The sequence below is a fragment of the Schistocerca nitens genome, chromosome 3 (genome assembly GCF_023898315.1).
Source record: "Schistocerca nitens isolate TAMUIC-IGC-003100 chromosome 3, iqSchNite1.1, whole genome shotgun sequence".
NCBI classification, from domain to species: Eukaryota; Metazoa; Arthropoda; class Insecta; order Orthoptera; family Acrididae; genus Schistocerca; species Schistocerca nitens.
In genome coordinates this window covers 945,061,052-945,084,685 of record NC_064616.1, presented here as the reverse complement: position 1 = coordinate 945,084,685, position 23,634 = coordinate 945,061,052, and the positions used below count along the sequence as shown (strand labels likewise).

Below are 23,634 nucleotides of genomic sequence, written 5' to 3'. Positions count from 1 at the left end.
CAGTCCTCCGTCTCCTTCTCCCCATCCTGCTGCTGAATCTGCGAGGACTGTAGCTACAGTGACAGTATTTCGCATGGTTTTAATCTGAAAACGGGTAGCATTATACAATTTCGGACGATTCAGATTGTGTAGCATTAGTCTAATCATACGCCGATAAGCCGTAAGTACAACTTTCCTGTTTCCCATTAAAACAGACTGCAAGAAATAAAACAAAACAACGCAAAGTTGTGTACAAAATTTTTGTTTAAAATTATATATTCGGTGAAAAAATGTATATGAGATCAACAATTTGTCTAAGGATCTAAATGGCTTGCTGTCATAGTTAAAACTTGACTGCGAGAAATAAAACGAAAGCACACATTTTCACTAAATAGCATAGCCTAGCATTTTGTTTATTTCATTCGATTTTAACAGAAAACCATTATAGTGTTGTTTAAGAAAATATAAAGCTAATCTACATCTGAATATATTTTAGAGTAACGTGTAAAAAATGTATTTGAGAAGCAAACCTGTCAAGAACTTTTCGAGATTTTTTTGTAACAACATTAAACAACATTAAACAACATCTTGTCTTGATATAGCTGTATAAATGTAGGTTATAACAAGACATTCTAAACAACATTGTAAAAGTGTTTCATGGATGTACAGAGCCACAGCTACTACTACTACTACTACTACTACTTTTACAACTAACAACACAGGACACCGTTGCAGATGTCACCAGAATTAAATTGGCGCTTGACAGCGAGACATGGTAAACCTTGATGATAAAAACAGGTCTTATCCCCGGAATTTAGTTGGTGATAGTAGATGATATGGTATCGGTAACCTTATCGTCACAACAAACTGTGCTGATGTCCTCGTTAAATGTGGAACCTATCTTTCGTGTATCAGGGGTGAGATATAGGATCTTGTGTTAGATGTGTTCGTTTGATGGGGGCGGTAAGTTCGACGGTTGCTTGGCACTTTTCAAGTGTCTGTACTCAAATTAGCATTCCTCCTCTGTATCATTTCAAATTGCTTCACAATAACATTAACGCAAGGTTACATGGCACAGGAACACGTCTGAACCGTCGCTACGCTACGGTGGGTATTCATCTACAGCAGCATCCACAGAACTACTCACCCCTTTCAAATAAGCTCTTGTCGAGACAGGAGGATGGTATTTCCAATGGTACCCAGGAATATCTTTACTTTTTTGTTTCTTAACGCGATAAATCTGGGAATGAATTAGTAATTACGGTAACTGTAAAGGTTTTTAGTCAGTTTTTCACAGCTAGTGAATATCGTTCCTCGGATAATCTATAGTGGTCGTGGCTGTGTAGACACGGTGGATGAATTACTACTTCAGGTAAAAGCGGAAAGACATTAGAGTAGCAGCGGGGTACCGTCATATCTAAAACGGAAACGAGTGAGATATAACGACGTTAGTGTACTTGGTTCAGGTAAGAAGCTCACGTATGATGACAAAGTAAATAAACGATTCCAAATTAAAGTTTATACATAACACTTGTGACAGAAAATATTTTGGAGCTGAGCCAGGAATGTTGCTTAGATATGCAAGTTAGTGGTAAGAAAATGAAAGAGAAACGTCGTAAATGCTACATATGGGTGACGTTTCGTCGGCCTGGAATCGAACTTGTCTTTCTATATGGAATCGCTGCGTCCAATCTTGGCCGCGCGCTCAGTTCTCTCCGGAGGCTTTCCTTCCAGCGCCCCACGGGAAACGGATGAGGCCGGGATGTTCACTTCATACGCTCTGTGGCCCTACTTCACAAATCCGATTCCTCGTCCAGCAAAAGGCTCATTTTCCACCGCCTCACGTGCCTTACTAAGTGAGACCGATTTCGAAGATAATTCATTGTTTCTCTGAAAGAAAGTAAAGACGTATGAGCTACAGTGAGTCTGCAGCCTGAGAATCCCTAGTGCCACTAAACCTCAACCGTTATTATTTTAAGGCGGCTCAAATTTTCCTCTATATTAAAAAAAATGCAAGCAAATTCTTCATTTTTTTCTGTTAATGAAGTGTAACTTCCTTCATAAGTTGTGATTTTTCATATGGAAAACGGTTAATTTCTGTCCAAATACCGTAGTTCTAAATACTCCAGCGCAATTGTGCAAGACGCTACGGAGAAGTATTTGCTAAAACACAAGGTACCTAGCACCAGTACTTTCTGTCTTTTAAAATACCCGACACGTTCGGCCTCTAGATACATCCACCATTATTGTTGTTGTTGTTGTTGGGGCAGTGATGATCTTCAATCGCAAGACAGGTCTGAGGCGGCTCTCCACGCTAATCTAGCCCGTGCAAGCCTCTTCATCTCTGCATAACGGCCGCAACCTACACCAGTTTGAGCCTGCTCACTGTATTCCAGCCTTCAGCCCGCACTTCCTTCCATAACCAAACTGACGATTCCCTTATGCCTCAGGATGTGTCCTACCAAACGATCCTTCTTTTAACAAGATGTGTCATAAATCTATTTTTGTCCATCTACCCATCGAATCTTCAGGAATGGTCTATAGGACCACATTTCGAAAGCTTCTATTCTCTTCTTATCTGAACTGCTTATCGTGGACATTTCACATCCAAAGAAGGCTATTATCCAGATAAATACCTGAAGAAAACACTTGTTAACACTTAAATTTATATTAAAAGCTCCCCGTCATCAGGCCGCACGTGGCTCACCATGACCATCCGACTGTCGTGTCATCCTCAGATGAGGATGCGGATAGGAGGGGCGTGTGGTCAGCACACCGCTCTCCCGGTCGTTATGATGGTTTTCTTTGACCGGAGCCGCTACTATTCGGTGGAGTAGCTCCTCAATTGGCATCACGAGGCTGAGTGCACCCCGAAAAATGGCAACAGCGCATGGTGGCCCGGATGGTCACCCATCCAAGTGCCGGCCACGCCCGACAGCGCTTAACTTCGGTGATCTGACGGGAACCGGTGTATCCACTGCGGCAAGGCCGTTGCCTAAATTTATATTAGGGGTTAATAAATTCCTCTTTTCCAGAAATGCTGTTTTTGATATTGCCAGTCTGCATTTTATATCCTGCCTAATTCAGCCTTCGTCAGTTACTTTGCTGCCCAAATAGCAAAACTGTCGTTTAAATGATTTAAATTAAGTTACCGTAAATTTAGTTAGCAGGTACCACAGAACTAACTGAGCTTTCACTATTACTATTCAGCTCCAAGAAAGCCCCTGATTCGCTTACATCTAATCTACATCAATACATATGTCCGCAAACCACTATAAAGTGCTTGGTAGAGGTTACATAAAAGCAAAATTACTGATTTTCTTTCGTATTCTCTTCGCGCACTGAGCGAGGCGAAAATGACTGTCTTTGTGCTTCTGCACCTGCTCACGATGACTACGTAGATACACTGTGCGATCAAAAGTTACCGGACACCTATTAGTGAACGTTACCTTCGTCGCCTTTAGGATGGGTTGACCCCTGTTGGAGAGACTTTTAATCAGGCATCTGAATGTCTGAGGAGGAATTTCATCCCATTCTTACTCAAGAGCCGAAACCAGAGAAGATAGTAATGGAGGATGGTGGGGTCTGGACGAAATCGACGTACTAACGCATCGCAAAGGTGTTCCACTGGGTTCGAGTCGAGGTTGACTGACAAATCATTTCAAGAATGATTTGTCCACAAACTTTTGCTCCACAGATGCTGCTTTATGACAGGGTGGACTGGAATGCTGATACAATCAATCATCGCCTTTGAACTGATCCTCTGCTGTACGCAGTGCATAATGCTGTAAAATGTGTTCATATCCTTCCCCATTTAGCGTTTCTAAAGCCCAATGAAGGGACCTCACTCTATCCACGAAAAACAGCCCACTACCGTACTACAGTACTCTCTCTCTCTCTCTCTCTCTCTCTCTCTCTCTCTCTCTATTCGTTTAGTCGGTTCCGACTTTTCGTGACCCCATGAACCAAATCACGCCACTTTTTCCTCTCTTGCACTTTCTCCCGTAGACCTTCCAGGTTGGAACGCATTGCTTCTGTGATGCCATCGACCCATCTCATCGTCTGACGTCCTCTTCTTCTAGTTCCTTCAATCTTTCCGAGCATTAATGTTTTTTCCAGCGAGGCATGCCTTCGCATTGTGTGTCCAAAGTAGGTCAGCTTTTGTTTTAACATTAGACCTTCCAGGGAGAAATCTGGTTTTATTTGCTCCAATATTGATCTGTTGGTTCTCTTTGCAGTCCATAGAACTCTAAGAAGTTTCCTCCAACACCACAATTCGAAGGAGTCAATTCTTCGCCGTTCAGCCTTTCTAATGGTCCAGGTCTCACATCCATACGTCAACACTGGAAAGACCATAGCCCTCACAATGCGGATTTTTGTTGCTAGTGTTATATCTCTGGACCGTATAACCGCGTCAAGGTTTGACATCGCCTGTCTACCGAGCAACAGGCGTCTCCGGATTTCATGGCTGTAGTCGCCATCAGCAGAGATCTGGGAACCGAGATAACTGAATGTGGTCACTACCTCCATGGTTTCTCCTGCAGTACTACCTCCTCTGTATATCAGTATTGGCACTATACATGACGGCAGGTAGCGTTCTCGAAGCATTCGCCAGCCTTATACCCTTCCATCGGATACAGCGTGATGCGTCAGACCAAAAAAGCAATCATTCCCTGTCCAGCATCGTCGCTGTTTACACCATGTCAAGTGTCGCTTCATTGACTACAGAACTGTGGCACTTATAAGAAACTGCTACCCATTATTTTAACGCCTTTTTAACTCCTTGTGCACAGTCGCTGTGCTAGCTGGACTACTGGCAGTACTCTGTAACCGACAAGTGTTTCCTTCCACTGATTTCAAGCGATTTTTTACAACCACGCGCTGCAGTGCCCGACGATCCCAGTCCGGCAGTACATGAAGCAGTGGTCTTACTTCAGCTGCGGTTGTTCCTTCACGTTTGTGTTTCACAATCACAACAGTCGACCTGAGCAGTTTTAGAGGGCCTGAGATGTCCCTGATGGATGTTATTCAGTTGACTTCCATGTTCAACGTCACTGAGCTCTCCTCACCTGCCGATTCTGCTGTACCTGCTTCTCTACTGACAACACGATACTCCCCGCCTCCTTTTATACTGGCGGTTCCTCCTCTCGTAAAATCTAGAGGCCAATTCCCCATTTCATAAGGGTGTACGGATACTTTTGATCATATATTGTTGTAGATGATCGCAGCATGATGTTCACATGGTCTTCTTCTAATACAGGATCATCTCTAAATTTGCCCACCAGATGTCGCGAGAACAACGTCAGATTTTTTTCCATGGTTTCCCCTTTAAGTTTCTCGAGCATTTCTGTTACACTTTCGGGTGGTCTATACCTACCTGTTACGGTCCTCTCTGAATTCATTCGCTGGTTGTTCTCATGACCGTTTGATTGACTCAAAAGCTGGAAAAATACTCTAGAAATGGTTGCAGTAGCGTCTTGTCTGCGATTTCCTTTACATCATATTTTGCCAGAATCCTTACAACAAATCTATGTCTCCCAATCTAGGTGATCATACCATTCCATATCGCTTCTTAGTATTATACCTAATTACTTACACAATCTGAAACACTCAAACACTTCACCTCTAATCTTGTAATCAGGTACTATCGGGTTCTATCACTTTTTTACCACCATCATCTTATATTTACCAATATTTAATGAGAGTTAATATTCATTGGAATTTTATCCAAGTCTTCCTGCATTTGCTGAGGATCGTCCAACAACGATATTTGCTGTGCACAACAGCATGGGCAGCTAACAATCTCTGCTGATTCTCTCTGACGAATTTTTTCCGTATATTTGGAACATCATCTACATGTATCTCAGTAGCAGGGAAGTGACACTACGAGTGCAAGCTGCGCTGCTGCCAGATGCTCGACAAAGTCACAGATTTCATCACCTGATGCCGTCAGACAAGATTCCCAGATTTCTGCTCCAACTCCTCCCGATCACTGTACGTAACAGTGGACATAAACCAATTAACGTAAGTGTGAAATAGTGGGAAATACAAACAAGTCAGGCAGTGCGAGTAGAACTCACCCTCTGAGAGTTCTGTACGAATTTACTTATTTATATAGATAGTTCATGTATAGGCTTTGATGAAAGAGTTGGCGTATATGAAAATATGTGACGTAAATGGCCATATCTTTTGATAGCACTGCCATACAATTTTAAATTTTTTACATCGCTAAGAGACTGTTGACCTTAATATTTGACATATGTTTCAACTTCCCCGTTCCTGAGATAAAGGGGTCTTAAGAGATGAACAGATAACAAAGAAATCCTATAACAGTTCCGTTTTTACCGCTTGAGGTCTGGAACATCAAAATGATGGGAAACGCAAGAGCTCAGTTGTCCTAGTGTGAGATGGCGGGAAATTGAAATATCCAAGACGGCAGCCCTAGCCCAGTTGCCCTAAGTATAAAGCCCAAGATAGCAGTCATAGGTCACTTGTCCTATTCGGTTTTCCCTAGCCCTCTGATGTTAGAATCCAATATGTGCACTTGAGCTTAGTATGTAATACGAGATGGCGGACCTGAGGGCAACCTGCATAGTTAGAAACTCACTTGTCCTAAGTATAGATTCCAAGATGGCCATGTGTCCTACGCATGGGATCCAGGATGGAGTACCTAGCCCACTTGTCCTGCCTGGTCCACCCCTGATGTCACAGGTCACTGCCACAGCATGCATGGTTGTCAGATTTAGGCCACTTGACTTAAGCTTCAAAATCTGACGTTAGATCTCATTGTTTCAGCTGCACATCTGCACAGCTCCCAGGTCATTGAGCTAAGTTTAGAATCCAATGTGAGCACTTCTCCTGATTGTAAAATGGCAGAAAATTAAAAAATCCAAGAGGGGCAGTTGTCCTAATGGCAGGAAATTAAAAATGTCAACCCCCACATTGCGCGACTGCATCAGCTGGCACCATGCTACCATAGACTGTGGGCACTTAGTCCCAAGTTCAGAATCCAAGTTAAAGGTTATGGGTAACACAAGATCCAAGATGGCGTCACTAGTGCAGATATCATCATCCTACATCGTACCAAATCTGCGCCACCCACACCATCCATGCGTAACATGGGCACCAATTCCCAAGACTTTTCTCGTGCTCTTTGAAAGTTGCTTTACGTTAGAACGTTCAAAACATGGTACTAGCACAAACAGGCAGCCTGGGTGGCTGACTAGAGGGATAAGAATATCTTGTAGAACAAAGTGGCAATTGTATCAAAACGTTAGAAACAGTCAAAATCTAAATGCAGCAGCCCATTACAAACAGTATTGTAAGGTGCTTAAAAATGATATTAGGAAGGCAAAAAGTATGTGGTATGCAGATAGAATAGCTAAGTCTCAGGATACAATTAAAACCATATGGTCAGTCGTAAAGCAAGTGGTTGGTCTGCAGAGACAGGTCGAGGATATAGAATCAGTGCGTAGTGGGAATGTCCGTGTTACTGATAAGTCGCATATATGTACACTATTTAATAATCACTTTCTGAATATAGCAGGTGAACTAAATACAAACTTAGTCCTAACAGGGAATCATATAGCGCTCTTAGAAAGAAGTGTTCCGAGACTGTTACCTGAAATGCTCCTCCATGATACTGACAAGAGGGAGATTGAGTTAATAATTAAATCACTAAAGACCAAGGACTCTCATGGATATGACGGGGTATCTAGCAGAATACTGAAGTATTGTTCTATGTATATTAACCCAGTACTTAGCCATATCTGTAACTTTTCCTTTAGGAGTGGTCGGTTTCCTGACCGATTAAAGTACTCGGTAGTGAAACCACTTTATAAAAAGGGAGACATTGATAATGTTGACAATTTTAGACCTATTTCTATGCCATCGGTGTTTGCTAAAGTTATCGAGAAGGTTGTATATACAAGGTTACTGGAGCATTTAAATTCACATAATTTGCTGTCAAATGTTCAGTTTCGTTTTAGAAATGGTTTGACAACTGAAAATGCTATATTCTCTTTTCTCTGTGAGGTTTTGGACGGATTAAATAAAAGGTTGCGAACGCTAGGTGTTTTCTTTGGTTTAACGAAGACTTTTGACTGTGTTGACCACAAAATATTACTGCAGAAGTTGGACCATTATGGAGTAAGGGGGGTAGCTCACAACTGGTTCGCCTCTTACTTTAAGAACAGAAAGCAGAAGGTAATTCTCCGCAATATTGAGAGTGGTAGTGATGTTCAGTCCCAATGGGGCACTGTTAAGTGGGGCGTTCCCCAAGGGTCGGTGCTGGGGCCACTGCTGTTTCTTATTTATGTAAATGATATGCCCTCTAGTATTACAGGTGATTCAAAAATATTTCTGTTTGCTGATGACACCAGCTTGATAGTGAAGGATCTTGTGTGTAATATTGAAACAGTAACAAATAATGTAGTTCATGAAATAAGTTCGTGGCTTGTGGAAAATAATTTGATGCTAAATCACAGTAAGACTCAGTTTTTACAGTTTATAACTCACAATTAAACAAGAACCGATATTTTGATCAGACAGAATGGGCATATTATAAGCGAGACAGAACAGTTCAAGTTCCTAGGCGTTCGGATAGATAGTAAGCTGTTGTGGAAAGCCCATGTCCAGGAACTTGTTCAGAAACTAAATGCTGCTTTATTTACCATTAGAACAGTATCTGAAATAAGTGACACTGCACAACGAAAAGTAGTCTACTTCGCATATTTTCATACGCTTATGTCGTATGGTATTATTTTTTGGGGTAATTCTTCTGATTCAAAGAGGGTATTTTTGGCTCAAAAACGGGCTGTTCGAGCTATATGTGGTGTAAGTTCGAGAACCTCTTGTCGACCCATATTTAATAGTCTGGGAATTCTGACATTGCCCTCACAGTATATATTTTCTTTAATGTCGTTTGTCGTTATCAATATTAGCCTATTCCCAAGATTTAGCAGCTTTCACTCAGTTAATACTAGGCAGAAATCAAATCTGCATGTGGAATACACTTCCTTGACTCTTGTGGAGAAAGGAGTGTAGTATTCTGCTGCATCCATTTTCAATAAGCTACAACAAGAACTCAAAAATCTTAGCAGTAACCCAAACTCTTTTAAGTCTAAACTGAAGAGTTTCCTCATGGCTCACTCCTTCTATTCTGTCGAGAAGCTCCTGGAAGAGCTAAAAAATTAAGCAAATTCCAGTATTACATTGTTGATTTTCTTTATTTAAACTTACGACTTGTCAGCTGAATATGTTTTTTTATATTTCATTTTATCTGTTCCTAATATGGTGTTATAATTTCATGTATTGACTCGTTCCATGACCATGGAGACTTCTCCTTAATTTGGTCCCACGGAACAATAGATAAATAACTAAAATAAAAAAATAAACAAACGCTCAGAGCCGCTGTGTGTGTGGTGGGATAGTAAAGTCTTCACTTATTTGTTTAAATAAATGGGGATGTCTGCAGGACGCAGTAGCTCATGCTGAACGTTATGCCGGATCGCAGAGACACATGTGAAGCAAGGAGACTCTTAGCAGCTCAGGCTCACTGCGAGACTTAGCAATATCAGGTGGCGGCTGGCATCTCTTCCACTTGGCTCCCACACAATTTTCTCCAGGTCTTGCTGATATGGGGCTATAATAATGTTTCCAAAAGTTTAAACCAGTGTTTTCACCATCTCGCTAACGTTCGTAGCTAAATGGTGCGGGCTACAGAGCTGTCACATTTCCTCTGACGTCATAATTAAAGATGATGGCACTAGCACACTTCCTTCAAATGATAAACAATCTCTATTGAAACATTGACTGTTTACTCATTTGAATCATTTACCTACTGTTGTTGCATGCCATAACAGAATGGAATATATAGAACACTTGCGATAAGTTCTGATTCACGCCACTGACATGTTGTTTGTGGAGACACTATTTTGGACGTCAAAACCCACTTGCTGTAATTTAAGTTGGTGGAAAATACAAAAGCCGCAGACGCACACTGGTCCTATGAAGGGAATTTTAGCTATAAATCAGGATCTAGAAAGATCTGGTGATGTATTTTTAAAAATTCACCACAAAAATTTAATGTGCCAGATAGTGGCGAATATACACTAGCCAGTCTAGTAGCATGAAAAATCAAGGTGGTATCTATGAAACTAGCACAAGCCCATCCAGTGTATAGCCAGCCCCCGGATCTGTCAAAAGGCGTGAAACTTATATGCGTCCGTCATGCAGCGTCTACATTCGAGTTCTAAACATATTTATATGAGTAGTCGAATAGTGAACATCAAAACACATGAAAGTACGCGTGATATATAAGAATAATATATTACGACTTTAGTGGCCGGTTGCCTAGTTGTATGATGCATCTCAAGAACAAAAGCTGTTAGCAGTGCTAAGTGCCCAGCCCCTAGTACCTCGTGGTGGATGGGAGGTGTGGTGATCCAGTGACCGACGCATCTGAGTTCTGTAAAACATGGCAGCCCAGCGAGGCATGGAACCCACTCCAATACACGACGAGATGTAGCAACACGACTTCTAATCTATTGGCATGTGTACAGCCTTACTCCTAACTCTAATGTCCGCTCCCCTTAAGACGCCTGGACATACTACTGCTTTTTATGGTTTACCTAACACTGTCTAGTAGCTATGAACAAGGTAAAATTGAAAAACGTGTGCAATTGATATACACTCCTGGAAATGGAAAAAAGAACACATTGACACCGGTGTGTCAGACCCACCATACTTGCTCCGGACACTGCGAGAGGGCTGTACAAGCAATGATCACACGCACGGCACAGCGGACACACCAGGAACCACGGTGTCGGCCGTCGAATGGCGCTAGCTGCGCAGCATTTGTGCACCGCCGCCGTCAGTGTCAGCCAGTTTGCCGTGGCATACGGAGCTCCATCGCAGTCTTTAACACCGGTAGCATGCCGCGACAGTGTGGACGTGAACCGTATGTGCAGTTGACGGACTTTGAGCGAGGGCGTATAGTGAGCATGCGGGAGGCCGGGTGGACGTACCGCCGAATTGCTCAACACGTGGGGCGTGAGGTCTCCACAGTACATCGATGTTGTCGCCAGTGGTCGGCGGAAGGTTGCCCGTCGACCTGGGACCGGACCGCAGCGACGCACGGATGCACGCCAAGACCGTAGGATCCTACGCAGTGCCGTAGGGGACCGCACCGCCACTTCCCAGCAAATTAGGGACACTGTTGCTCCTGGGGTATCGGCGAGGACCATTCGCAACCGTCTCCATGAAGCTGGGCTACGGTCCCGCACACCGTTAGGCCGTCTTCCGCTCACGCCCCAACATCGTGCAGCCCGCCTCCAGTGGTGTCGCGACAGGCGTGAATGGAGGGCCGAATGGAGACGTGTCGTCTTCAGCGATGAGAGTCGCTTCTGCCTTGGTGCCAATGATGGTCGTATGCGTGTTTGGCGCCGTGCAGGTGAGCGCCACAATCAGGACTGCATACGACCGAGGCACACAGGGCCAACACCCGGCATCATGGTGTGGGGAGCGATCTCCTACACTGGCCGTACACCACTGGTGATCGTCGAGGGGACACTGAATAGTGCACGGTACATCCAAACCGTCATCGAACCCATCGTTCTACCATTCCTAGACCGGCAAGGGAACTTGCTGTTCCAACAGGACAATGCACGTCCGCATGTATCCCGTGCCACCCAACGTGCTCTAGAAGGTGTAAGTCAACTACCCTGGCCAGCAAGATCTCCGGATCTGTCCCCCATTGAGCATGTTTGGGACTGGATGAAACGTCGTCTCACGCGGTCTGCACGTCCAGCACGAACGCTGGTCCAACTGAGGCGCCAGGTGGAAATGGCATGGCAAGCCGTTCCACAGGACTACATCCAGCATCTCTACGATCGTCTCCATGGGAGAATAGCAGCCTGCATTGCTGCGAAAGGTGGATATACACTGTACTAGTGCCGACATTGTGCATGCTCTGTTGCCTGTGTCTATGTGCCTGTGGTTCTGTCAGTGTGATCATGTGATGTATCTGACCCCAGGAATGTGTCAATAAAGTTTCCCCTTCCTGGGACAATGAATTCACGGTGTTCTTATTTCAATTTCCAGGAGTGTATAAGCTTGTTAATGCACTTGCAATCAAAGTTCTCAGAAAAAAAGATGGAAAATGACAACATGTGACGCGCAAGGCAACAGGTTTTACATCTTTCGTTATGTAAATAAACCGTGATGTAATTACTTCACTGGCTCAACAGACTGGGTCAACAAATGTAGCACAGTTTCCGCCTGTTTTACCGAGATATTTGTTATGAATAGCGGGTACAAAATCTATGATTGGTACTGTCTGAACAAGCGAGGTAATGTCATTTAAAATCTGCAGGATACTTAGGTGGAAACCGTACTTTGTACCAAAAACACGTGACTTGTTAACAAGCTGAGGAATCTGAATCTCTGAGTGAGACTCTTCAAGAGTCTCAATACCGATGAGCCAAAACATTAAAACTACGCGCTTAATTGTGAGTTGGTCCACCTATTGCACCCAATCCAACGGTGATCCTACGTGGCACGGACTGGACAAACCCATCGTAGAAATTCCGCAATATGTGGCACGAAATTTTTGCGAAATTCCCACAAATTGCGGGTGCAGAGTTGACGTCGCATTGGGGCCAGATGGTAAAGACAACAGCGTGAGTGCTCCTCGGACTCCTGTAGCACACAGCTGAGTTTTGCAACCTTGCGTCCACCCGACCGGGCTTGGCAGCCATTCCAATACCTGTATCAAGGAGTCGACCGGACTTGAAATCAGTCTGTGGGTGCACTGTGGTGTTCCAACTTACGCGAACGCGTGCGCCCATTACAATACCCCGATAAGCTACTGCTTTTATAATTTACGTAAGAGTGTCTAGTAGCTATGAACACGGCAAAATCAGAAAAGGGGTGCAGTTGATATAACTGCTTGTTAATGCTTTTGCAATCAAAGTAGTCAGAAAAAAGACAGAAAATGACCAAATGTGTCGTCCAAGAGAACGGTTTATACAAATATTGTCATGTAAATAAACTGCGATGTAATTACTTCACTGCCTAAACAGACTGCGTCAACAAACGTAGCATAGTTTCCGCCTAAGCGAAGTAATGATATTTAAACTCTGCAGGACGATTCGAGGCAAACCTTACTGTGTACCAAAGTCACTTGACTTTGAAACCAGTTAAGGAATCACAATGTATGCAGATTATCAGCAGTGATGAACCAAAACATTATAACCACGCGCTTTATAGGGCTTTGGTTCACCTATTGCATCCAACCCAGTAGTTATTCTGCACAAACGCTTTGTAGTTTTCCAGAGATATGTGGCCCGGAATGTTTATAAAATTGCCATAAATTGCTGACGTCCCATTGGGTCCAGATCAGATGAATTTGGTGGCAAAGACATCCTCTTGCCGGCCGAAGTGGCCATGCGGTTAAAGGCGCTGCAATCTGGAACCGCAAGACCGCTACGGTCGCAGGTTCGAATCCTGCCTCGGGCAGGGATGTTTGTTATGTCCTTAGGTTAGTTAGGTTTAACTAGTTCTAAGTTCTAGGGGACTAATGACCTCAGCAGTTGAGTCCCATAGTGCTCAGAGCCATTTTTGAAAGACATCCTCTTGAGTCTTCCTCAAACAACTGTAGCACTATTCTAGAGTGCGTACATACAGCAGACGACAGAGGACTGAATTTTCCATAGAAATCAGACAATTTGGTGCCGAAACCGGTGAATATTGTGCCGAAATCATTCAATTAGGTACTCCAGTCAACGAATTTTGGGTCAAACATGCACCCCTACCATTGAACCTGTACACCAATTAAACAAATTTAAATATTAAGTTGGTTTTAAACTATGCAAAAGATATCTTACAACAGCCCCTCCCAGAACATTTACACTATTGCATCACTATGCGATTTATCTTGTTCATAGGGCAGCAGACGTTTCCACAGGATTTCGAAATCATTTCTGACGAATTCCTATGTGACTTCTTCAACAATGTCACTTCGGATCTGGACCCACATCTGTCCTAGCTGCTTCCAGACATGCCAGATGTCAGAGAAATGGTGTCCATTGCTTAGCAGACTCTAATGTAGTGTTGGTCAGACTTTGCTGATGGAGACCCAGTACTGCAATTGTGGGAGGGGAACCTCGGCCCTCATATATAGCGGTCTTATTAATTCGTAACCTACATAAATTAGTATGTTTTCGACCCCCAATAGACTAGCAACTGTAAGTGCACCACAAGTTGGCTGCAGGCCTGCAAGTACTGACCGTTAAGAATCTGCACAATTCGGAACACTTAATGTCGACTGTTCTCTGTTTCAGATTTTTCCGTCCTAAGCGACCGCAAAATTGTGACTCTATCATTGCCTGACGAAGTGTTGCTGTATTATCTGTGTGAGTGATGATTAACTTATACTACTGGCCATTAAAATTGCTACACCACGAAGATGACGTGCTACCGACGCGAAATTTAACCGACAGGAAGAAGATGCTGTGATATGCAAATGATTAGCTTTTCAGAGCATTCACACAAGGTGGCGACACGACGTGCCGACATTAGGAAAGTTTCCAACCGATTTCTCATACACAAACAGCAGTTGACCGGCGTTGCCTGGTGAAACGTTGTTGTGATGCCCCGTGTAACGAGGAGAAATGCGTACCATCACCTTTCCGACTTTGATAAAGGTCGGATAGTAGTCTATAGCGATTGCGGTTTATCGTATCGCGACATTGCTGCTCGCGTTGGTCGAGATCCAATGACTGTTAGCAGAATATGGAATCGGTGGGTTCAGGAGGGTAATACAGAACGCCGTGCTGGATCACTAGCGGTCGAGATGACAGGCATCGTATCCGCACGGCTGAAACGGATCGTGCAGCCACGTCTCGATCCCTGAGTCAACAGATGTGGACGTTTGCAAGACAACAACTATCTGCACGAACAGTTTGACGACGTTTGCAGCAGCATGGACTATCAGCTCGGAAACCATGGCTGCGGTTACCGTTGACGTTGCATCACAGACAAGAGCGCCTGCGATGGTGTACTCAACGACGAACCTCGGTGCACGAATGGCAAAACGTCATTTTCTCGGAAGAATCCAAGTTCTGTTTACAGCATCATGATCGTCGCATACGTGTTTGGCAACATCGCGGTGAATGCACATTGGAAGCATGTATTCGTCATCGCCATACTGGTGTATCACCCGGCGTGATGGTATGGGGTGCCATTGGTTACACGTCTCGGTCACTTCTTGTTCACATTGACGGCACATTGAACAGTGGACGTTACATTTCAGATGTGTTACGACCCGTGGCTCTGTCCTTCATTCGATCCGTGCGAAACTTTACATTTCAGCAGGATAATGCACGACCGCATGTTGCAGGTCCTGTACGGGCGTTTCTGGATACAGAAAATGTTCGACTGCTGCCATGGCCAGCACATTCTCCTCATCTCTCACCAATTTAAATCGTCTGGTCAATGGTGGCCGAGCAACTGGCTCGTCAAAATATGCCAGTCACTACTCTTGATGAACAGTGGTATCGTGTTGAAGCTGCATGGGCAGCTGTACCTGTACACGCCATCCAAGCTCTGTTTGACTCAATGCCCAGGCGTATCAAGGCCGTGGTGGTTGTTCTGGGTACTGATTTCTCAGGATCTATGCACCCAAATTGCGCGAAAATGTAATCACATGTCAGTTCTAGTATAATATATTTGTCCAATGAATACCCGTTTATCATCTGCATTTCTTCTTGGTGTAGCAATTTTAATGGCCAGTAGTGTAGAATGAGGAAAAATCGACTGTTTATATGTCTCTGTATAAGCCCTATTTCTCCAATCTTATCTTCGGGGTCCTTACGAGAAATGTATGTTTGAGGCAGTAGAATCATTCTGCAGCCAGATTCAAACGCCAGTTCTCTAAATTTTCTCAATAATGTTCCGCGAAAAGGATGTCGCCTTTCCTCCAGCGATTTCAATTTGAGTTCCCGAAGCATGTCCGTAACATTTGCATGTGGTTCGAACCTACCAGTAACAAATCGAGCAACCCGCCTCTGAGTTGCTTCGATGTCTTTCTTTAACCCGATCTTGTACGCATCCCAAACACTCGACCAGTATTCAAGAATTGGTCGTGCTAGCGTCCTATATGTGATGTCCCTTACAGATGAATCACACTTTTCTCCCAATAAACCTACGTTTTCTCTACCACAATCGTCGCATGTACTTTATCTAGACATAGGCACTGCCGGATAATGAGAGGTGGCTGTGGCCGACTGATTCTTCTTCCCCCTTCCTACTTGCTCCACCACTCTGCTTGAGCCCATCTATACTGCCATATGTCACATCAGTCATTTTATTCGATTCGACTTGGTCTGGTGTGTCAAGTGCCCGCTCTACCTGTCACTCTACTGTTGTGCTTGCTCAATTCTCTCGAATAACGTTCTAAAATCAAAGTGCTTAAAATTGTCGTTCGTCGTCTTCAACTGATAAAATAATTAGTTATTTCAGCAAAAAAGAAAAAAATATAGACAAAGAAGCTGAAAAACGCCCGCCACAGCCAATCGAAAAAGTTCAAAAGGAGTCACCATTGCCAGCTTCATCCAGCGTCGCTTCATCTACTTCTATTGAGAATGACAAAGAAGGTGATAAACAGTGGCCCGACCGGGGCTTTTCAACAAAAGAGCGAGTTTTGTGAATGATACAGTTGGCTTATTGTACACAACAAAAATTTGAGTTGCGACGTTTGGCAGATAAGACGGCTCTATCTGCGTTGAAAACAAACTGGTATGAAAATATCTAAGCATTAGACTGGAAGTGATATCATTAGTTTTGGGTAAACTTGAGGCCAGCAACAAACAGCGTTGAGAAAAGAGATATTTGACCACAAAGACAGTGCTGTGCACGGACCAGCTTAAAAGATTTAGCAGAGTCCCAACAAGAAACACTGGATAACGTTTGTTTGGAAACCATATTAAGAGAGAAAGAAGTTACAAAGAAAACGGTTCAAATGGCTCTGAGCACTATGGGACTTAACTGCTGTGGTCATCAGTCCCCTAGAACTTAGAACTACTTAAACCTAACTAACCTAAGGACATCATACACATACATGCCCGAGGCAGGATTGGAACCTGCGACCGTAGCGGCCGCGTGGTTCCAGACTGTAGCGCCTAGAACCGCTCGGCCACCCCGGCCGACAAGAAGTTACAGCAAGAATATTTCGCACTGTCTATAAGGTTGCAAACGAGAACCACTCTTTCACTAACTTTGAATGATAAATCGATGTTCAAGAGGTCAGTATCGTGTGTGAATGTAGTTAAACATATCAGTGCAGAAATGGAAAAACAGGAAATAGTGCAAGCGCAAGATAAGTTTGCAATCGACATCGATGAATCAACTGCTTTAAGCAAAAAATCAACTCTAATTTTGTACTATAGAATTGCCTTACAAAATTGAGCATGGAATCCTTAGTAAATTTAGTTTTGAACTTAGTTGAACTCGAAAGTGTGATGTCTCTTGGGATTTTTCATGCTGTGTTTCAGTGTCTTGAAGGCTACACATTGAATGGAAATGTTTTAAAGTGTAGACTAGTTTCTGTGCCGTGTGACGTAGCTGCAGTGATGACTGGACGAGAATCTGTAGTTGGAGCTGTTCTTAAAGACAACTTTCCTTTCATTATTGTTTGCATTGCTGTACTCATAGGCTTGAAATTTGTGTAAGTGACGTAGTACGGAAAATGACAAGTATCAGTCCATTTAAAGTATTGATTGAAAAACTTTATGTGCTATACCACGCAACACCAAAGAACAGCAGAGGGTAGCATTTATTTGCGGTGTACATTCACCGGTCAACGGAATTGTGATACTGTACTCCTTCCCTCCGTACATCGTTTCAGGGGTGCATTTGGCCATGACTTCATTCTAATGGATGACACTGCATGACTACATCTAACAGAGGAGGTGGAGGAGAAGTTGGAACGATATAGTATTCACCGCAGGACTGGCCTGCCTGTTTCCGCGACGTAGCTGCCACAGAGCGTCGTGTGATGCGTTGGGGAGTAGTACGGCTGCACGTCCACAGGTACCAAAGGCCAACATCAGGCAGTTGTCAACCGCGATGGTGAAGGAACTAATGTTCCTACAGTAAAAACTCGGTACCAACCTTGAAGCCGAATGGGAGTACGTTGCAGAAGATCGTTACCGTGAACGGCGAGCAGGGGCGCTATTAAGATCCATCTTCCACCTTTCTAACGTGCAGGGGACTTTCATAATTCACTATTACTTCCATGGAAGTATTGTCTTGAATAAGACTGACATTTCTGTTCGTCTCTGTCAATACTGTAGCCGTTTCCTCTGTGTGTGGTCCAGGTTTCATCGAGCTGTGTTACTTGGCAGTGGCAGATCACGGGAAAGTTAGTTTCATCATTAACTTTTGTATATTGTGAAAAGTAATGATATATAACACTACCTTCGAATAACAACCGAAATTACTTTTGCGTTTGAAGATTCCTCTCCGATGAGAACGACATGTTGTGTTTTGTTTACTAGGAACTCTTCAATCCAGTGATACAGCTGGTGCGAAATTTCGTAAGCACGTATTTTGTGATCAAAATATCCACGGGTGTACTGCCGGTCTACAGTGTCCAACGGGCACAATATTTCGGCGATCATACATGTCACCATCAACAGGTGAACTGACGGACTGAGCTCCTGTGAACGTACAGGCACGGCGATCCGTACGCTATGGCTGCTCAGAGGGAACTGCGTTCGGTCGCGGCGGCAGAGGCTTTGAGTTTGGCACAGACCCCACGAAGTTCTCAACAAAACACTGTGCAAGCTGACGGTGACCCCATAGCGGTGTGGGCTGTGTTTACGTGGAACGCACTGGGACCTCTGGACCACCTGAACAGATAATGGCTACTTTCGGCTACGTGGAGACCATCTGCAGCCATTCGTGTACTTTATGTCCCCAACAACGACGGATGACAATGTGCCACAGTTGTTCGCAATTGGTTTGATGAACGTTCTGTTAGCACTGGCAGCTCTACAAAAACGCCATACCTTTCGGTCGTTAAGTGAAGGTCGTCGATCACTACGTTGTCCGTGCTGAGAGGTAATTCCCCAAGTTTGGTGTTCTAGGCACACTTTTGACACTGTGGATCTCGGAATATTGAATTCCCTAACGAATTCCGCAATGGAATGCCCCATGCGCCTAGCTCCAACTACCGTTCTGCTTTCAAAGTCTATTAATTCCCTCCGTGATGCATAATCACGTAGGTAACGTTTTCACATGAAGAACCTGAGTATAAATTGCAGCTCCGCCAATGCACTGCCGGTTCATACCTTGTGCAGGTGATACTACAGACATTTGTACATGTGCATATCGCTACTCCATAACTTTTGACACCTCAATATACAGGGTGAGTCACCTAACATTACCGCTGGGTATATTTCGTAAGCCGGCCGAAGTGGCCGTGCGGTTAAAGGCGCTGCAGTCTGGAACCGCAAGGCCGCTACGGTCGCAGGTTCGAATCCTGCCTCGGGCATGGATGTTTGTGTTGTCCTTAGGTTAGTTAGGTTTAACTAGTTCTAAGTTCTAGGGGACTAATGACCTCAGCAGTTGAGTCCCATAGTGCTCAGAGCCATTTGAACCATTTTATATTTCGTAAACCACATCCAATACTGACGAATCGATTCCACAGACCGAACGTGAGCAGAGGGGCTAGTGTAATTGGTTAATACAAACCATAAAAAAATGCACGGAAGTATGTTTTTTAACACAAACCTACGTTTTTTTTAAATGGAACCCCGTTAGTTTTGTTAGCACATCTGAACAGATAAACAAATACGTAATCAGTGCCGTTTGTTGCATTGTAAAACGTTAATTACATCCGGAGATATTGTAACCTAAAGTTGACGCATGAGTACCACTCCTCCGCTGTTCGATCGTGTGTATCGGAGAGCACCGAATTACGTAGGGATCCAAAGGGAACGGTGATGGACCTTAGGTACAGAAGAGGCTGGAACAGCACATTACGTCCACATGCTAACACCTTTTATTGGTCTTTTTCACTGACGCACATGTACATTACCATGAGGGGTGAGGTACACGTACACACGTGGTTTTCGTTTTCAATTACGGAGTGGAATAGAGTGTGTCCAGACATGTCAGGCCAATAGATGTTCAATGTGGTGGCCATCATATGCTGCACACAATTGCAATCTCTGGCATAATGAATGTCGTACACGCCGCAGTACATCTGGTGTAATGTAGCCGCAGGCCGCCACAATACGTTGTTTCATATCCTCTGGGGTTGTAGGCACATCACGGTACACATTCTCCTTTAACGTACCCCACAGAAAGAAGTCCAGAGGTGTAAGATCAGGAGAACGGGCTGGCCAATTTATGCGTCCTCCACGTCCTATGAAACGCCCGTCGAACATCCTGTCAAGGGTCAGCCTAGTGTTAATTGCGGAATGTGCAGGTGCACCATCATGCTGATACCACATACGTCGACGCGTTTCCAGTGGGACATTTTCGAGCAACGTTGGCAGATCATTCTGTAGAAACGCGATGTATGTTGCAGCTGTTTGGGCCCCTGCAATGAAGTGAGGACCAATGAGGTGGTCGCCAATGATTCCGCACCATACATTTACAGTCCACGGTCGCTGTCACTCTACCTGTCTGAGCCAGCGAGGATTGTCCACGGACCAGTAATGCATGTTCCGCAGATTCACTGCCCCGTGGTTTGTGAAACCCGCTTCATCGGGAAACAGGTAGAACTGCAACGCATTCTCTGTTAATGCCCATTGACAGAATTGCACTCGATGATTAAAGTCATCACCATGTAATTGCTGTTGTAGCGACACATGAAACGGGTGAAAGCGGTGACGATGCAGTATGCGCATGACACTACTTTGACTCAGTCCACCGGCTCTCGCAATGTCCCATGTACTCATGTGTGGGTTCATGGCAACAGCAGCTAACACACCAACTGCACCAGCTTCTCCTGTGACGGGCCTGTTACGGACCCGTTTGCGTGCTACGACCATACCTGTTACATACAGTTGGCGGTAGATGTTTTGCAATGTGCGGCACGTTGGATGCCCTCTGTCCGGGTACCGTTCTGCATACACCCTGCAGGCTTCAGTTGCATTTCGTCGACACTCGCCATAGATAAGTATCATCTCCGCGTTTTCAGAGTTCGAATACACCATGGTCACAGTTCCTACTACACTACACTATCACAGACGTCTGGTAACACGGTGTACTACAGTTTGTCTGCGTGCGGAGACGAATGCAGGATAACAATAGCAGCAAGCGCTACATGCGGACACTGCGACAGCTAGACCAAACCACAACAGTGCACTACAGCCACACTCTTAAACACGGTCGTCATCGTAAACATGTCCCTGCAGATGCTACTCGTCGACCGTGGCCCGTGTTTGTTACAACACGCCACTGAACGTCGGAGATTTCAAGCGTCAACTTTAAGTTACAATATCTCCGGATGTAATTAACATTTTACAATGCAACAAACGGCACTGATTACGTATTTGTTTATATGTTCAGATGTGCTAACAAAACTAACCGGGCTCCATTAAAAAAAACGTAGGTTTGTGATAAAGAACATACTTCCGTGCATTTTTGTATTGTTTGTATTAAACAATCATTTAAAAAAAACGTAAGTTTGTGTTAAAAAACATACTTCCGTGCATTTTTGTATGGTTTGTATTAAACAATTAAACTAGCCCCTCTCCTCACGTTCGGTCTGTGGAATCGGTTCGTCAGTATTTGATGTGGTTTACGAAATATATCCAGCGGTAACGTTAGATGACTCACCCTGTATATTCAACATTTTAATAGTGTTTCACTTTCAGGAATTCTGCAGTTTAGCTGCATCAAATAAGATATTTTCGGTACCCATATTTAGACCTAGGACCTCCAAATAACATGGTTCAGTTAAGAGGTAAAACAAATGAAAAGCATGGTGATGTACATTGAATTTTTTTGTATTATTCATAAAACGTGGAGCCATGAATGGTACAGATGTGTGCAAATGATTTCACTTTCATTGGCAGTTTTGTTACATTTGGTAAATTTCAGATTCTGTTTCTGTATAGCAACTGACATGTAATGTTTAAGTACCCAACCTCAGAACGTGTAAATTTATTTCCAAATTATGGTATTGTGTAGAAGAGAAATGATTTTATTATTAATATGCTGCGTGTTGCAACCGTCCCCTTCATCTAACTCCGATTTGTGAATGTATACAGCATCTATGTCGATATCTATCTGAGTGACGTTATTCTTATATTATGGCGGGACGCGCTCAAATTACTTCACGTGAGTGACTGAAAATCTTATTGTGGGTATGCGCGATCTATTATCTACTACAATCCACTTTACTAATGTTGCTGAAGTCAGGATATCCCACAGTATTAACTAACTTGATTACGCAGATTAAATACTGGGAGACACATACAAATATTATAAACTCCAGGGTGGAACTAAAATTATGATACGAAAACTAACAGATCAAAAAATATAGGACAGTTGCACCGTTTACAAGGAAAATAAGAAAGCATATAGTAGCAGATAAGAGAAATCAAATCTGGTCTCTGCCAAAACAAACTTGCATTATATCGAGGTAACAAACGAACTCGTAAGTGACGTCTACCAAAAGAGTATAAAGCACAAAAACCATCAATAACGGAACAGAATGTTTACTCTAGCTACCAACAAACGACCATAAGTGACAAAATAATAGTCTCTAAAACAAAACAGGAAACAGTAACAGTTTGGAAGCTGCATCAGCTAGGCAACTGAAATGTTATCATACAATGATGAAGCCACTGAGTATTACGATAAATTTAACTATCGAAGAAGGTTTACTTCCTAAATATGTTTTCAAAAAAAGTAAGGTTTTGCTTGTACGTAAAAGAGACATCGTAGAAATTATAGACTATTTAACACAATACCAGTCTTACTAAAAACGACTGGAAGTTATTATAAAAGACATAAGTTTAGTTTTAAAAAATTGCGGAGGGACTAAGTCACAGCATGCATTCAGACAGAGCAGATATACCAGCACAGAAAGAGCAAATCATGTAGCTCATGAACTCTTGATGGGTGAAGTAACTATTATTGTAAAACTATTTGTACAAAACCGGATGCAGTCTGTGAAATCAAGTATAAAATACTGATGTGAGAATGTGCCCATATTTTCAGCTGGTACATTTGAGCTGAAGTAGGAATCTGTATTATGATCATCAGCAGTACATTATACTAAAAATATATGCAGATGACGCTTCATTCCTTGAATTTACAGAACAGCAATAGTCTAGAATCTCTCTTAATATGAAAGTGACTCAGGTATTTCGGCGAGAATAATCTGCTTGTACGAGACGCAAACAAAACAACATACATGCAAACTGATCGCTACAGCAGACTGATGTTTCTCTTAAGGTTGGTGACTCACTCCTAAATGACGTACATAATTATAATTTCGTTGGTATTACGATTCAGTGACTAGTCGCAAATAACATTTCATATGAAATAAGCGCCAGCAAAGTAATTATTACAGAGGGTTGTAAACGAAGAGTTTTAGTATAGGAGTGTTGCTGGTGCTCGTTTTTTCTCTTT

At 43.4% G+C, this 23,634-nt stretch overlaps 1 protein-coding gene and 1 pseudogene across 1 annotated transcript in view; both read right to left on the bottom strand.

The window, feature by feature from the left end:
• Positions 1 to 23,634, bottom strand: part of LOC126249498 (uncharacterized) — a 983,368-nt gene that overhangs the window by 497,045 nt on the left and 462,689 nt on the right. The gene's annotated exons all lie outside the window — the stretch shown is intronic.
• Positions 2,858 to 2,975, bottom strand: LOC126250103 (5S ribosomal RNA; annotated as a pseudogene).